The sequence below is a fragment of the Papio anubis genome, chromosome 13 (assembly GCF_008728515.1).
Source record: "Papio anubis isolate 15944 chromosome 13, Panubis1.0, whole genome shotgun sequence".
Lineage (NCBI taxonomy): Eukaryota > Metazoa > Chordata > Mammalia > Primates > Cercopithecidae > Papio > Papio anubis.
In genome coordinates, this window is record NC_044988.1 from 101,123,655 (window position 1) to 101,140,060 (window position 16,406).

At 47.0% G+C, this 16,406-nt stretch overlaps 1 protein-coding gene across 13 annotated transcripts in view; it reads left to right on the plus strand.

The window, feature by feature from the left end:
- PRRC2B (proline rich coiled-coil 2B) overlaps window positions 1-16,406 on the plus strand; it is a 127,237-nt gene that overhangs the window by 27,225 nt on the left and 83,606 nt on the right. Inside the window, exon 1 of one of the 13 annotated variants that reach the window (XM_021927113.2) lies at window positions 4,486-5,693. The exons of 11 other annotated variants lie outside the window; for them this stretch is intronic. The gene's annotated coding sequence lies outside the window, so the exon portion shown is untranslated. Of the gene's footprint in view, window positions 1-4,485; window positions 5,694-12,060; window positions 12,083-16,406 lie in introns of those variants that run through there. One more of the 13 variants, XM_021927115.2, reaches the window with a different exon arrangement.

Consider the following 16,406-nt stretch of genomic DNA (forward strand, 5'->3'; position numbering starts at 1 on the left):
TGGGGGTCTCAGTCCTGGTTAAGCCGTTTGATGAGTGGGCTTCAGGTCTTACTCCATTTACTGGTTTGAGCCTGGACAAGCCTTTTGTCTTAAACAGTTTTTGTTTCTAGGGACATGGAGACGTGGATGCCGCATTGACTCCTTGGGGAGATCCTGGTCCAATGGGGAGGAGGCGGATACCTCCTTCGGGGGGCCCTGGAGAGCCCCCCACCTAACTTTGATCTCATCCTCCTGTGATTTCTTTTTTCTTTCTTCTTTTTTTTAAGACGGAGTTTTGCTCTTGTTACCCAGGCTGGAGTGCAGTGGCGCGATCTCGGCTCACCGCAACCTCCACCTCCCAGGTTCAAGCGATTCTCCTGCCTCAGCCTTCCCAAGTAGCTGGGATTATAGGCATGCGCCACCAAGCCCGGCTAATTTTGTATGTTTAGTAGAGATGGGGTTTCTCTGTGTGGGTCAGGCTGATCTTAAACTCCCAGCCTCAGGTGATCTGCCCACCTTGGCCTCCCAAAGTGCTGGGATTATAGGAGTGAGCTACTGCGTCTGGCCTCCTCCTGTGATTTCTTCGGCGCCCACTATAGTTTCTCTTTATAGCACTTTTCACAACTTGTAAATAGGTGGTTTTTTTTTTTTGAATTTTAAAAACTGTAGTGAAGTATATATAACATAAAATTTACCATTTTTAAGTGTACAGTTGAGTGGCATGAAGCACTTACACAGTGTTGTGCAATCATCAACACTGTCCATCTCCAGAACGTTCTCATTTTCTCAAACTGAAACTCTGTTCCCATTAGATGCCATTTCCCCTCCCCCATCCACTGGTGGTGGTCACCATTCTCACCATTCTTTCTCTTTTTTTTTTTTTTTGAGATAGGGTCTCCCTCTGTCACCCAGGCTGGAGTGCAGTGGCACGATCTTGGCTCACTACAGCCTCAGCCTCTTGAGTAGCTGGGATTACAGACACACACCACCACACCCAGCTAATTTTTGTATTTTTTGTAGAGACGGAGTTTCACCTTGTTCACTAGGCTGGTCTAGAACTCTTGGCCTTAAGTGGTTCGCTTCCCTCAGCCTCCCAAAGTGCTGGGATTACAGGCGTGAGCCACCATGCCTGGCCTAGTTTTTGTATATTTCATTGAGATGGAGTTTTGATGTTGCCCAGGCTGGAGTGCAATGGCGCGATCTTGGCTCAATGCAGCCTCTGATTCCTGGGTTCAAGAGATTCTCCTACCTCAGCCTCCCGAGTAGCTGGGATTGCAGGCGCCTGCCGCTATGCCCAGCTAATTTTTGTATTTTTAGTAGAGACAGGGTTTCATCATGTTGGCCAGGCTGGCCCCAGGTCAGTCAGCTTGTAAGTGGTAGAACGTGGGCTTGAAGGCAGCTGACCCCAAAGCAAGGCTTCCAATGTGGGGTGCTGCACTGTGCCTGCAAGGGAGAGCCACTCTCCACCAGGAAGAGGGGGAATGGCATTCCCAACTCTCCCAGCCAGCTCTCTCTGAATTCCAGCTAACAATATCCCCCACCAAGAGCCAGAGCAGTGTAATTCCAAACTGCATCTCCTCTTGCCAGAGCACAAATCCCCGCACTGGGGTGTGCCAGAGCACACCCCTGGAACCCCTGAACCCCTGGAACCCCTGACCTCAGGTGATCCACCCACCTTGACCTCCCGAAGTGCTGGGATTACAGGCGTGAGCCACTGTGCTTGGTCTAATTTTTGTATTATTATTGTTATTATTTTTGAGATAGAGTCTCGTTCTATCTCCCAGGCAGGAGTGCAATGGCATGATCTCGGCTCACTGTACCTCTGCCTCCCAGGTTCAAGCGATTCTCCTGCTTCAGCCTCCTGAATAGCTGGGATTACAGGTCCAGCTAATTTTTTTGTACTTTTAGTAGAAACAGAGTTTCGCCATGTTGGCCAGGCTGGTCTCGAACTCCGAGCTCAAGCGATTTGCCTGCCTCAGCTTCCCAGAGTGCTGGAATTACAGGCATGTATAATCCCACGGTGGCAATGGTGAGCCACCTTGCCCTGCCCACCGTTTTACTTTCCTTCTGTGAAACTGAATGTTCAAGTACCTCATGTAAATGAGATCATCCAATATTTGTCATTTTGCATCTGGCTTATTTTTAGCGTAGTATTTCCAAGGTTCATCCATGTTGTAGCATGTGTCAGAACTAACTTCCTTCTTAAGGCAGAATAATATTCTCGTATTTGCATGTATTTACCAGATTATAGTTTTGTTTTCATGTATTGAATGGTCCTTTCCCCCGGTGGAGGGAGTGAGTGCATCCGGAAGCAGAATTCTGTTGTTTCCCATTCATCACTGTGTGCCAGGTGTCTGAGAAGGGGGTCTCATAGGAGCCCCCCCAGAAACCAAGCTCACCTCAGTCTGGGTGTGGGGCAGTCAGGGGAAGGCGTTCTGGAGAATGTAGCTGACTTGAAATAAGCACCTATTGAAAATAGTGTGCTGAGCCCTGGAACATTAAAAATGTGTTCCTATGTGGAAATCAGAAACGTATGGGTCGCAGAAGAGAGTTTGTGGGTCAGCCTGCTTTCCAGAGTGCCGAAGCCCTTTCAATGGTGGACATTATGCAAGCGTTCTCGTATGGCCAGTGGCCAGCAGGGAGGAGGGCAGAGAATGACTGTGGCTCCGGGAAGCGCGCGTCAACTTCCCGACACACTTCAGGATCATCTCTTTGTATAGAACCATGGGATGGACTGCTGCAGGACCTACTGGAAAAAGGAGGTCATCTCCAGCGCTCTTTCCATGGGTCCTTTGTGTCTTGGAGAACTTTTTTCAGCAGGTGTTGTTTACATATGGTTCAGAGCTTAAAGAACAGCTCTGTTCCAGGCCAGGGCAGAAAGCACAGGCTTGTCTGGGAGGGGCATCATCACTCCTGCCTGCCTGCCCAACCGACCTGTCAGTGGACTGAATGGGCCAAGTGTTCAGAAATCCTTGGGGAGAGGATAGTGTCCTGAATCATAATGTGGAATTTTCTGGGTTTTTTAATTTGATAAAACATTAATTACAAAAGTATAGAGTTTTTTTTTTTTTTTTTTTTTTTTTTTGAGATGGAGTCTTGCTCTGTTGCCCAGGCTGGAGTGCAGTGGCACGATCTCAGCTCACTGCAACCTCCACCTCCTGGGTTCAAGCAATTCCCCGGCCTCAGCCTCCCGAGTAGCTGGGACTACAGGTGCATCTCGCCATGCTCGGCTAATTTTTTTTTTTGTATTTTAGTAGAGACGGGGTTTCACCATGTTGCCCAGGTTGGTCACGAGCTCCTGAGCCCAGGCAGTGCATCCACCTTGGCCTCCAAAATTGCTGGGATTACAGGCGTGAGCCACTGCACCTGGCCCATACTTTTTTTAAAAAAAAGATTTTTTTTGTTTTGTTTTGTTTTTAAGTCGGAGTCTCGCTCTGTCGCCCAGGCAGGAGTGCAGTGCCATGATCTCGGCTCACTGCAAGCTCAGCCTCCCGGGTTCATGCCATTCTCCTGCCTCAGCCTCCCGAGTAGCTGGGACCACTGGGGTCGCCACCACGTCTGGCTAATTTTTTGTATTTTTAGTAGAGACGAGGTTTCACCATGTTAGACAGGATGGTCTTGATCTCCTGACCTGGTGATTCGCCCGCCTCGGCCTCCCAAAGTGCTAGGATTACAGGCGTGAGCCACGGCGCCCTGCCTAAGAAAAGAAATTAAAAGCCAAGTGCTTGAAGAGAAATGAAAGCTTCTCCTCAACGTCCCAGGCAGTAACCATTATTGATAAATTTGCTTTGTTTATCCTTCTAGGTTCAATGCGCATATAAATAATGGCCTCATGTAGGGAGGTTTTTTAAAAAACAAAAATGGGATATACTATATTCTATTGCAATTTGGCATTGTCAAAATATCACAGTCATTTTTCCATATATATTTTTAAGCATAACTTATTTTCTCTTATTTTTATTTTCAGTAATACTTTTTTTTTTTCCTTCTTTAGGGATGTGGGGGTGGGTCTCGCTATGTTGATCAGGCCTGTCTTGAACTCCTGGCCTCCAGTTGTCTTCCCATCTTGGCCTCCAAAATTGCTAGGATTACAGGTGTAAGCCTCCACACCCAGCCATTTTTCCATATTAATGTGAACAGACCTGCCACACTAAATGTTTTAAAATGTTAGATTTTTAAAAAATATACAGGTATGTAAAGCAAAAATCATTTGTAATCTGATGGTTTAGATATTCCCAGTTGACTTTTTTTTTGGGGGGGGAGGGGGTTATGAAGTTATGAAGTTTGCTCGTCGCCCAGGCTGGAGGGCAATGGCGTGATCTCGGCTCACTGTAGCCTCCGCCTCCTGGGTTCAAGCAATTCTCCTGCCTCAGCCTCCCTAGTAGCTGAGATTACAGGCATCTGCCACCATGCCTAGTTGATTTTTTGTATTTTTAATAGAGACTTTCACTATGTTGGCCAGGGTGATCTCGAACTCGACCTCAGGTGATCCACCTGCCTCAGCCTCCCAAAGTGCTGGGATTACAGGCATGAGCCACTGCACCCGGGCCCCAGTTGACTTTTTAAAAAGAAAATTCAAGTTGCTCAGGGAGGTATAAAGGCTTTTCCCCACTCTCTCTGAAAAGAAACCACTGTGAGAAAGTTCTTGGGATTCCTCCCAGAAAAAAACCCACATTATCCGCATGCACATTTGTATTCTTCAAGCATGCTGCTGCCCTTTCACGTGATAAAATGTCTCGTCGTGCTCCCTGACAGCCACGCAGACGGATTATGTCGTCTGTTTCAGCAATTGCAGAGAGTATTTTGTGGGTGTGCTTGATTTAACCTGTCTCCTACTGGTGGACATTTGGGCTATTTGTAGTTTTGGAATATTATACAATTTTGGTAAAACTGTACCAGATTTCAAAACATGTTTCAAAAACATACAATTTGTCTATAAGCATATAAGTGTGAGTGTGTGGTTCGCAGGGTGGACTCTTCAACTCAATCGCTTTTTGGTAAGAATTCTGTCAAATTTCTCTTCAGAAAACGTTGTATCAGTTTATATGTGTGAGCCTATGTTTCTGGACTATGGGCTTTTCTAAATGAACAGGCTATTTGGATTGTTTTGGGTGTGCACATTTTCCAGTCAAAAGCCACTCTTTGCAGCTTTGTGGTCAGCACAGGGTCTGATGTTTGGGTGAGCTTGGGCAGGCAGCGATCAGACACAGCAGCTCTGTTCACAGCGCAGAAGCGGCCACTGGAGGAGGTACTCTGGGTGTCTTGTTAGGTGAAGGCCACTGTGGGAACTAGAAGGAGGCGATAGACGCAGGCAGCCAGGTCTAAGGTTGATGTTCTGTATCAACTAAAATGATGGTCCTTGCTGCCTATTTTCTTCCAACTGTTATACACTGGAGCCTGGTGCATAAAATTCAGAGACGGCGTCCATTTTAAGTTTTCTCATAGCCCCGTGTTTCACAGCCCTTGGTGGTTTTGTCGCTGTTAATATTCATCGCTGTTGGCGCTTTTGCAGCTTGTGATAGTGGCTGTTGTGCACATCTCACTTCTTGACTCAACCTCTTGGCGCGCCACCCCTCCTGCCCCCCACTTTGGTTTAGTTCTTCCAGGAGATCACACCAGTGGTTGAAGTGACTGAGAAATGAAGTGCTGGAATGCCTGGGTGGTGGTGTTTCATCAGGCTAGGCTGGCAGGAGTTTGTGCTCTGGCAAGAGGAGGTGCAGTTTGGAATTACGCTGCTCTGGCTCTTGGCGGGGGGCGGCGGGGGGGGGATATTGTTAGCTGGAATTCAGAGAGAGCTGGCTGGGAGAGTTGGGAATGCCATTCCCCCTCTTCCTGGTGGAGAGTGGCTCTCCCTTGCAGGCACAGCGCAGCACCCCACACTGGAAGCCTTGCTTTGGGGTCAGCTGCCTTCAAGTCTAGTTTCTACCACTTACAAGCTGGCTGACCTGGGGCCAGCTTTTAAATCTTTTTGAATCTCCGTTCTCTTCCTCTGCAAAATGTGATAGTAACACCTTCATAGGACCTGGGAAGGGATTCAGAGGGTCGTGTGCTAGAGTTGATAGGGTACCTGGCACAAGGCAGTAGTCTCTCCATAGACCGCAGCTTTTAATGGTTCCTGGATTCAGCCCTCCCCGGGGGCGTCGGGGTTTGGAGCAGGCAGGCCTTTGTACACTTGGGGCTTGTTTGTTACCTAGGTGTTGGGGTTTCTAATTGTGTGCTCAGCACTGTGCTACATGCTAAATATTTGGACCCATAGCACATTGCCCTCACCTCCTGGAGCTCAGTCACCTTAACTAGCAAGGGCCTCCCATTGGCAGGTGCATTGGGGCTCTTTCTTCCGTCCATCTCTCCACACTGAACACCACTGTGGATGTCTGTTCCCACGAACAAGGGCGTTTAATAGCTGGCAGCTGCCCTGTGTCTAGTCTGTTCTGTTTTGTTCTTGGAGAGTTTCAGGTAAATGTGTTGGAAGGAATGAAGGTAGGCATGTTAAGGCAATTTGTGGGTTCCAGCTGCAAGGGAGACTGCTGCTCGGCCAGCAACAGCCCTGACTTGACCTCGGGCTGACAGGAGTATTCCTTTTAGCCACTTAGACCTACCTGCTGTGAGGTAGGTCTTGAACAAATCATCTCTTTTGCTCCTTTAAGTCTCAGTTTTCTTATCTGCCAAGTGGTTGTGGAACCTGTCTCATAGCATTGCTGCAAAGAGTGGCGTAATTTCTGGGATGCAGTTGGTGCAGTGTAGGAAACCTAGTCAACTTGGAACAGTATATGGTGTTTATACTATGTTGCTCAGTTCACTGAGATCTTAAAAACAATGTAACAGTTACAATACAGGGGTGTAATAGTTACAATACAAGCTTGCTACAAACATCAAGCTCCAGAAGTGCACAGAGTAGAAAGTGAAAGTCATTCCTTTTTCCTTGCTGTTTCTTTTTAATATCAAGAGAGGACTGCTGTCTTAAACAATTGTTTTTTACTAAGGGAACTGTTTTAACTGTGCATATGAATTCTAAACCTGAAGTGACCACTGGAAGGTGGGACGTGTGACTGTTTATAGGTAGACCGTAATATAAGCAAAGACATCTCATATGTGTCTCCTTAGTTTGGTCCCTTCAGCTTTTTAAGGGGAGAAAAGGCCATTGTAATTCTTTGCACACCCTGGGTAAATCATAGTGTTGTATTGGTAAAGTTCAGCAGCGGCATAGACTTGGTTTAATTAACAAGTGCTGCTTCCAGAGATCCCACAGCTTTACAATTTGCTGTTGACATGGTTGGAGGGTGGGGGAAGGGGAAAGGTGGGCATGCCCTTAGCGTAATGAGGCAGTGCAGTCTGATTTTTTAGGAGCTTTGGGGGAGATGGTGGGTGGGGGAGGAGAGTTGTGAGTGTAGGGTTTTGGGTGGGGTGAGGGGTCTGTGGGTAAGGTGTTTATAACGTGTGTAGTTTATTTGCAGTGAGGGCGCATGCTCCCCTTTCCCACCATTCCGAAGTCACAGCTTGGCATACCTGGGAATGCCGTTGGAGTAGTAATCCCTGGCCCTTATTTTGGGTCTGCCGTTTCTTCCTTTGTTACTTTAGAACTGGCTTCGTCAGCCATTGTCCTGGGTTTCCTCTAGTGTCTGAGGCTTGGAGGAGAAATCATGCACGGCTTCTGGAGTCCAGTCCTTTGGCCTTTGCTGGAGATGATTTATACCAACCCAGCCCTTTTAGCTCCCACTTCAGTATTTTTGGATTTATTTAATTTCATCAAAGAGAAAGTGCCTTTGTCGCGGCTGAGTTGATGAACCGTCTCTGTAGCAGCAAACACCCGAGGGCGTGTGGCCCAGCTCTGAGAGGCTGTGGTCGAGTGAGGAGGGCACTGTGTGACGCTGGTTCTCACTTCACCTCTGGGCCTCTGTTCCCTTATCTGCAAATAGGGGGTGATAGTAAGGACAGCCACCTCAGTGGTGGTTAGGAGGTTGCTCTCCCCAGCTGTAATGTTTATTTAGGCAGCCCCATGGAGTATTTCCTCATGGGGTGATGGGAGGCTTTGCAACCTCATGGAATGGTTGCTAAGGAGTCCTTGGGTGCTTCTGGTGATAGTCATTGGTGGCCCTAATCCGCGTCCTCCAGCTGAGCTGTGGGAGTGCCACAGCTGGAGGGGGTGGGAGGAAGAGGATGGGTTGTTGTGAGTAGGCTGTGTTCTCTACCTGTCTGGGCATTTGCTGCCGAAGGGTGTCTGACTCCCATGTAATTTACCTAATGAGAGGTCTCGGGCCTTGCTGGTTAGTCTGCGTGGGGTTACAGCTTTCAACTCTTTCTTTTCTTTCTGTGGACACAAACGAAAAAATGTGCTTTGCAGAGATGCCAGGTTGTAAAGAAATATTGGCCCCAGCATGTAAAGATACATGTACTGGAGTGTTGGTTATGGCATTGTTTGTGGTGGGACATGTCCAGTTGGACATTTCCATAGGGAAATGGGTAAATAAAATGCGATACCACTGTGTAGTGGAATGCTGTGTAGGCATTAAAAAGAATGAGGTCGATCACTATGTGTATTTTTATCTTTTAATTTTTAAGTCCGAACTAAACAGAACTATGTATATTTTTAGAAAGATGACCACTAGATAGAAAGAGAAGAACCCAGGTTGAATAATGTAGTAGTTTCCTGCATTTGTAGAGAAGATCATGACTGCTTGTATGAATGTGTGTAAGCCTGGAGGCTGTCCACCAGTGTGTTAACACTGTTTACCTTTTGAGTTGGATTGTTTTCTCGGGCACATTAGTATCTTGTTTTTTTGAGACAGAGTTTTACTCTTGTTGCCCAGGCTGGAGTGCAGTGATATGATCCTGGGTCACTGCAACCTCCACCTCCTGGGTTCAAGCAGTTCTCCTGCCTCAGCCTCCAGAGTAGCTGGGATTACAGGCACGCGCCACCACACCTGGCTAATTTTGTGTTTTTAGTAAGAGACAAGGTTTCTCTATGTTGGTCAGGCTGGTCTTGAATTCCCAACCTCAGGTGATCCACACGCGGCCTCCCAAAGTGCTGGGGTTACAGGCATGAGTCACTGCGCTCAGCCACCTTTTTTTTTTTTTTTTTCCCCTCAGATGGAGGTTTGCTCTTGTCGCCCAGGCTGGAGTGCAATGGCACGATCTTGGCTGACTGCAACCTTCACCTCCTGAGTTCAAGCGATTCTCCTGCCTCAGCCTCCCAAGTAACTGAGATTACAGGCATGTGCCACCACGCCCGGCTAATTTTGTATTTTTAGTAGAGATGGGGTTTCTTCATGTTGTTCAGGCTGGTTTCAAACTCCCGGCCTCAGGTGATCCGCCTGTCTCGGCCTCCCTAAGTGCTGGGATTACAAGCGTGAGCCACCGTGCCTTACAGGTGCCTGCCACCATTCCCGGCTAATTTTTGTATTTTTAGTAGAGATGGGAGCTCACCATGTTGGCCAGGCTGGTCTCGAACTCCTGACCTCAGGTGATCCGCCCATCTCGACCTCCCAAAGTGCTAGGATTATAGATGTGAGCCACTGCGCTCTGGCCACATTAGTATCTTTTGAATTTGTCTTACTGAATGTGCATTAGTAACATGTATTGATTACAAAGATAATAACAAAGGTAACTTGCATGAGTTTCAGTACAGTGGAGCCTGTGGGGGCTGGGCTGGGCTGGGGCAACTGCTTTGTTGGTGGCTCTTTTCCTGGTGCCAGATCAAACCTCCTGTGAGACAAGAGCTGCTCCAGGCTTCATATTCCACGCAGACCCATCCAGTGTGCCCTGGCTCCTGGTATTGGGCCCCAGTAGTTCCCGTGAATTTAACTAGCTCAATCGTCTGTCTCTGTTGATGTGTCAGTGGCCCTCAGAAACTGCTTTGTTGATCTGGTTAGAAGGAACAATCCAATACAAATGCTGTCTCCGATTTATCTTCTTTACTAAATCAGATTGTACAATAAAGAACACAGATTTTGGTTGCATTTTCAGAGTACTTCTCATTTGTGAATTCACCATTATTTGGAGGTGAAAAAGGAAGGAGTAACTGAAAGAAGGCCATGTATTTCATGTACATGAAATTTGCCAGGTCCTTGTTAAATTTTGACACCAGAGAGGGAGGCCTTTGTATAGCACATCTGTCCAACTGTTCATCACTCACTGTGTATTGAAATCATCTTCTTCCCCGCCCCCCTTGCTGAATTAACCGCATCTTTGAAGGGGGAGGTAGGCAGGAACTTGTGGACTGCAGGTGGGCTTTCCAGCCAGAGTCCTCTTCAGGCTTCAACCCAAGCCTGCCTGCCTGTGAGCTAGATGAGGAGGGGCTCCAGGTAGACCCTGTGGGTGAGGAACCCAGAGCTGGTGCAGACTCTGGGGGCGTGGGATGCTATATTAGAGTAAAGATACCAGTGCTAGGCCAGCTCACACCCCACCGCAGGCCAGGCCTGCACTTCACATTCACCTCAGGTCCCCAGGGGCGCTGGCAGGGCCAGGGAGTACTGTGGGCAGGTGGGGCCATTCTCTGGGGCCCACCACATGGGCCTCCCAATCATGGCAGCAGGCGTCGTTCTTCAGTGTGTGACACTGCCTAAGTAAATCTGGGTGTCAGATCACCCTGGGTTTAGGTTCAGGTTTTTTAGACTCACTAACTGGATGATAGTGACCTTGGGCTAGTTAATTAACCTTGTGGAGCCTTCATGTCTGTAAAATGAAAGTACTAATACCCTTCTCTGAGTGGTTTATCTATTTTGTTTTTTGTTTCAAGGAACTAATTTTATTCATTTTTTTCTTTTTTTCCTTGTGGACCTCACCTGACTGAAGGAGCTCCTGTTCTTAAATGCAGTTTTATGCAAATGTATTTATTACACTCCCTAGCTCTCTTCAGGCTTTTTCTTCATAGTTTCTGCTTTCCCTTACTTTCACTTGCATTGTTTTTTCTGATTTCAGACGGCTTTTTTTTTTGTTGAGGCGGAGTCTTGCTGTCGCCCAGGCTGGAGTGCAGTGGCGGATCTCAGCTCACTGCAAGCTCTGCCGCACCTCCTGGGTTCACGCCATTCTCCTGCCTCATCCTCCTGAGTAGCTGGGACTACAGGCCCACCACCTCGCCTGGCTAGTGTTTTGTATTTTTTAGTGGAGGCGAGGTTCACCCGGGTTAGCATGGGATAGTCTCACGATCTCTGACCTCGTGATCCACCCGTCTCGGCCTCCCAAAGGGCTGGGATTACAGGTTTGAGCCACCGCGCCCGGCCTTTTTTTCTGATTTCTTAACTTGGATTTATATTTCTTTTTTTTTTGGTTAGGAATTTGGTTTTTAGGATATTTCCTCTGAGTACAAATTTACTTTTGCTTTGAAAGTTTCTTATGGCCTGTAATCCCAGCAGTCTGGGAGGCCAAGGCAGGCGGATCACCTAAGATGAAGAGTTCAAGACCAGCCTGGCCAACATGGTGAAACCCCGTATCTGTTAAAAATAAAAAAAATTAGCCGGGTTTGGTGGCACGCACCTGTAATCCCAGCTACTTGGGAGGCTGAGCCAGGAGAATTGCCTGAACCCAGGAGGTGGAGGTTGCAGTGAACTGAGATTGCGCCACTGCACTCCAAGCCTGGGTGACAGAGCAAGACTCTGTCTTGGGGCGGGGGGAGGGGAAGAAAGTTTTGTTATGTAGTGTTCTGTTTCTCATGTATACTATTTTCTAGATATTTTGCAGGTGTGGTTTTGAATTCCACTTAGATTCAAAAGTTTTTTAGTAGAGAGTGTTAGGTTTTCCACCTGTTAGGGTTATTCTTATTTCTACTTTCATCATGTCTTGTTCTATTGCACTGTTGTCAGTTTTACTTTACAGAATTTGGGATTTTTCTTTTCTTTTTTCATTTCTCTTCAGACAGGGTCTTGTTCTGTCACCCAGGGTGGAGTGCAGTGGCACAGTCACAGCTAACTGCAGCCCCAAACTCCTGGACTCATGGGAGTCCCCCAGGTAGCTGTGATCCAGGCATGTGCCATCACGCCCAGCTAATTAAAAAAATATTTTTTTTTCTGTAGAGATGGCGTCTTGCTATGTTGCCCAGACTGATCTCAAACTCCTCACCTCAAGCGATCCTCTCCCACTTTGGAGTCTCAGAGCGTGGGGATTACAGGTGTGAGCCACTGTACCTGGCCTGGATTTTTCTTAAAGTCTAATATAGTCTCTTTTAGAACATGTTTGCTCATCTACATTGACTGTCTCTATCTTGATGGGCTTGATCTACCAAGGTGGACAAGCTTCTGTTTTTTCTAATGTTTGTACTTTCATTGTGGGTGGTCCCCTTGGCCCTTTTAAAACTACCCTGCTCTGCTGCTTGCTCTTTTGTGTCTGTCTCCTTTGATTCAGCAGTTTTTTTTGTGCCTTTCATCTGTATGGTTGTATATGTTTATTTGTTCTTATTGTAGAATGGTTTTTGGTTATGTGGATATAATATTTATCCATGTGACAGACTGAGCTCATTTCCATAGTTCTTCCAAACAGTGCTGCCACTGGCTTGGCCTTCAGAGCTTGTGTGTGCGTGCCTAGGTACGGAGTTACTGGGTCATGGGTGGGCATACCCAGCTCTCAGTGATGGCACCAGGTGCACGCGGGTCATCTTTGCTCTGCTGGCGCTGTACAGATGTTGCTTCTTTGCAAATTAACCTCTAGATGCCATGTAATTCTAGTGAAAATCCCAGCAGCTTTTCTTTTGTTTTAGCTGTTTATTTCAGAAATTGACAAACTCATTCTGAAATTTATATGAAAATGTAGAACGGCCAAGAATAATCAAAGCATTCTCTCTCTTTTTTTTTTTTTTTGAGAAGGAGTTTTGCTGTTGCTCAGGCTGCAGTGCAGTGCGACGATTATAGGTCACTGCAACCTAAAACTCCTGAGCTCAGGAGATCCTCCAGCCTCAGCCTCCGGAGTAGCTGGGATCATAGGTGTAAAAAGTAAAGTAGAAGTTTCATTTTAAAGATTTTCCTCTTCATCTGATTAGGAATAAATAGTAACTTCTTTTAGAAGCAAAATTTATTTAAAGACCTGTGCTAACATTCTTAAATATCTGCTAGCTATAATAAATAAATTAATGTTCTTTATACTCTTAGCTCCTACAATTTAGCCTAAATATTTGCCCTGGCATGCTTATACTGGTCCAAGCAAGCATTAGGTCATAGCCTGTTCCTTTTCCTTATTTGAAGGTGTTTTTACCTTTCTTAGCATTCCACAAGTTACTTCCTCCTTCCTTTGTTCTCCTCTGCCTTTGCCTCTTTTATAAAGTTCTAAGTTGCTAGCCAATCAGGACAAATACAGAATGTGAGGTCCCGTTCCAGCCAGTGGAAACTGAAAACAGCAGTAGGGTGGACGCGTCAGGTTATAAATGACCTTGTCTCCTTTGTTCGGTGGCAAAACTGCTAGCAAATGTTCCCTTTCTGCAGAAAGTATAAAAATGGCCTTGCTGAGGAAATTTACGTTTAAGTGCCGTTTCTTTACAGCACCAGGGAACAAGCATTTCAGACAGGCGTGCACCAACACACCCAGCTAATTTTTAGTGGAGATGTGCTCTCACTGTGTTGCCCAGGCTGGTCTCAAACTCTTGGCTTCAAAAGATCCTCCTGCCTTGGCCTTCCAATGTGCTGGGTTGAGGTGTGAGCCACCTCACCTGACTAAAGCATTGTTTTTTTTCTTTTTTGAGACTTTGAGTCGGCTCTGTCGCCCAGGCTGGGTGTAGTGGCGATCTGGGCCACCAAGCTCAGCCTCCCGGGTTCCACGCCATTCTCCTGCCTCAGCCTCCCGAGTAGCTGGGACTGCAGAGCCTGCCACCTCGCCCGGCTAGTTTTTTATGTATTCTTTTTTGGTAGGCAGGGGTTTCACTGTGTTAGCCAGGATGGTCTCGATCTCCTGACCTTGTGATCTGCCCGTCTCAACCTCCCAAAGTGCTGGGATTACAGGCTTGAGCCACCGCGCCCGGCCGCATTCTTTTTGAGACAGAGTTTTGCTCTTGTTGCCCAGGCTGGAGTGCAGTGGCGTGATCTCGGCTCACTGCAATCTCCGCCTCCCGGGTTCAAGCGATTCTTTGGCCTCAGCCTCCCGAGTACCTGGGACTACAGGCGCCCACCACCAAGCTGAGCTAATTTTTGTATTTTTAGTAGAAATGGGGTTTCACCATGTTGAGCAGGATGGTCTCAATCTCCTGACCTCATGATCAACCTGCCTTGGCCTCCGAGAGTGCTGGGATTACAGGCATAAGCCACCGCGCCTGGCCTTAATCAAAGCATTCTTGAAGAAAAACAAAGCTGAAGGACATATCCTACCAAATATCCAGACTTTATAAAAGCTAGAGTGATTCAGACAGTGCAGTGTTGCCAAAAAGATAGACAAATAGGCTGATTGGATGGAACAGTCTTGAAACAAACTGCACGTCAATAGTCAATTTATGACACATGACAAAGAGAAAAGATGGCCTTTTCAGAAAAGGTACTGGGAGAACTGAACTCTCTCCATAAGGGAAAAAAATGAAACTTTTATCACAAATCATATTCAGAAATCAGTGTTAGGTAGATCATAGATGTAAACATGAAAGATAATAAAGCTTCTAGAATAAAACATAGAATATCTTCATGGTTTTGGAAAAATCGGACACAGAAAGCAGTAATCAAAGTAGAAAAATTTGATACATTAAAGTTTGTATCTTTTGCTTTTTACATTGCTCCAAGAAAATGCAATCTATACTAATTTCTAATTTCCTGGAAATGGTAGATAATCCATCCTGTTTGTTCCTCCAGAAGCCTCTATCCTGCTCTTAGCTCTTACCAGGACTGTTGCCCCTCTGGCCCATGGTTGAGCTTCTTTTTTTTTTTTTTGGAGACGGAGTCTCTGCTGTGTTGCCCAGGCTAAAGTGTAGTGGCCTGATCTTGGCTCCCTGCAACCTCCGCCTCCCGGGTTCAAGTGATCTTCTGCCTCAGCCTCCCAAGTAGGTGGGACTACAGGCACCTGCCACCACGCCCGGCTGATTTTTGTATTTTTAGTAGAGATGGGGGTTTTACCATATTGGCCAGGCTGGTTTCTTTTTTTTTTTTTTTTTTGAGACGGAGTCTCGCTCTGTCGCCCAGGCTGGAGTGCAGTGGCCAGATCTCAGCTCACTGCAAGCTCCGCCTCCCGGGTTCACGCCAGTCTCCTGCCTCAGCCTCCCAAGTAGCTGGGACTACAGGTGCCGCCACCACGCCCGGCTAGTTTTTTGTATTTTTTTAGTAGATACGGGGTTTCACTGTGTTAGCCAGGATGGTCTCGATCTCCTGACCTCGTGATCCGCCCGTCTCGGCCTCCCAAAGTGCTGGGATTACAGGCTTGAGCCACCGTGCCCGGCCTAGGCTGGTTTCAAACTATTGACCTCAGGTGATCCACCCGCCTTATCCTCCCAAAGTGCTGGGATTATAAGCGTGAGCCACCGTGCCTGGCTACCATCTTGGGCTTCTGTTGGTCGTCATTCTGAGACTTGTTTTTGTCTCTCCACTTGTGGTCCTCCTGGGTCCTGTTTGTATTGGTTGGATAATTTGGACATAATGACAGCAACCATCTTTTTTTTTTTTTTTTTGGGAGTCAGAGCCTCGCTCTGTTGCCCAGGCTGGAGTACAGTGGCACTGTCTTGGCTCACTGTAACCTCTGCCTCCTGGGTTCAAGTGATTCTTCTGTTTTCAGCGTCCTGAGTAGCTGGGACTACAGGTGTACACTACCACGCCCAGCTAATTTTGTATTTTTAGTAGAGACAGGGTTTCACCGTGTTGGTCAGGCTGGTCTTGAACTCCTGACCTCAGGTGATCCACCCACCTCAGCCTCCCGAAGTGCTGGGATTTTCACACCCGGCCAACAGGAACTATCTTAATAAGAACTATTCATTGACTCAAGTAATTGCAAGTCTGGAAGTAGACAGGTTTGGGATTATTTGGGTGCACCCATTCTGAACCAGTCCTTAGAACCAGGGCTGGGCTTCTCTTAGGCCAGGTCCCCCTCCCCTGGGGCTGGGTCTGGGTCAGCCTCCCTCAGGCTCCATCAGGAAGGAGGAAGGGAGAATTAACTGCTGAGTAGGCAGACAGGAATGCTCTCAGTGACATTACCTGTCCCTGGGTTTGCTCTCTTGTTAAAATCCTGTTTTGAGTCCTTATGTAAGTCTGAGAAAGTCTTTTTCTGTCCCTTCACTTGACTTGGTCAGCTGAGTATTGGATTCTAGATTGAAAGTCATTTCCCAGAGAGGATAGTGATGCTGCTGAGAAGTCTTCATCATGGTTGCTCCTGAGAACTCACTGCCATTCGGATTGTTCCTCCCTGGGAACTTTTTTGGAAGAGGGATGACTTTTAGAAGCTTTTAGGTTCTCAAACTGTATCCCTAACATTCTGAGTTTTCACATTGTACTTTGTGTTCTTTTTATATCCATTGTTCCGAGCACTTGGTGGGCCTTTAA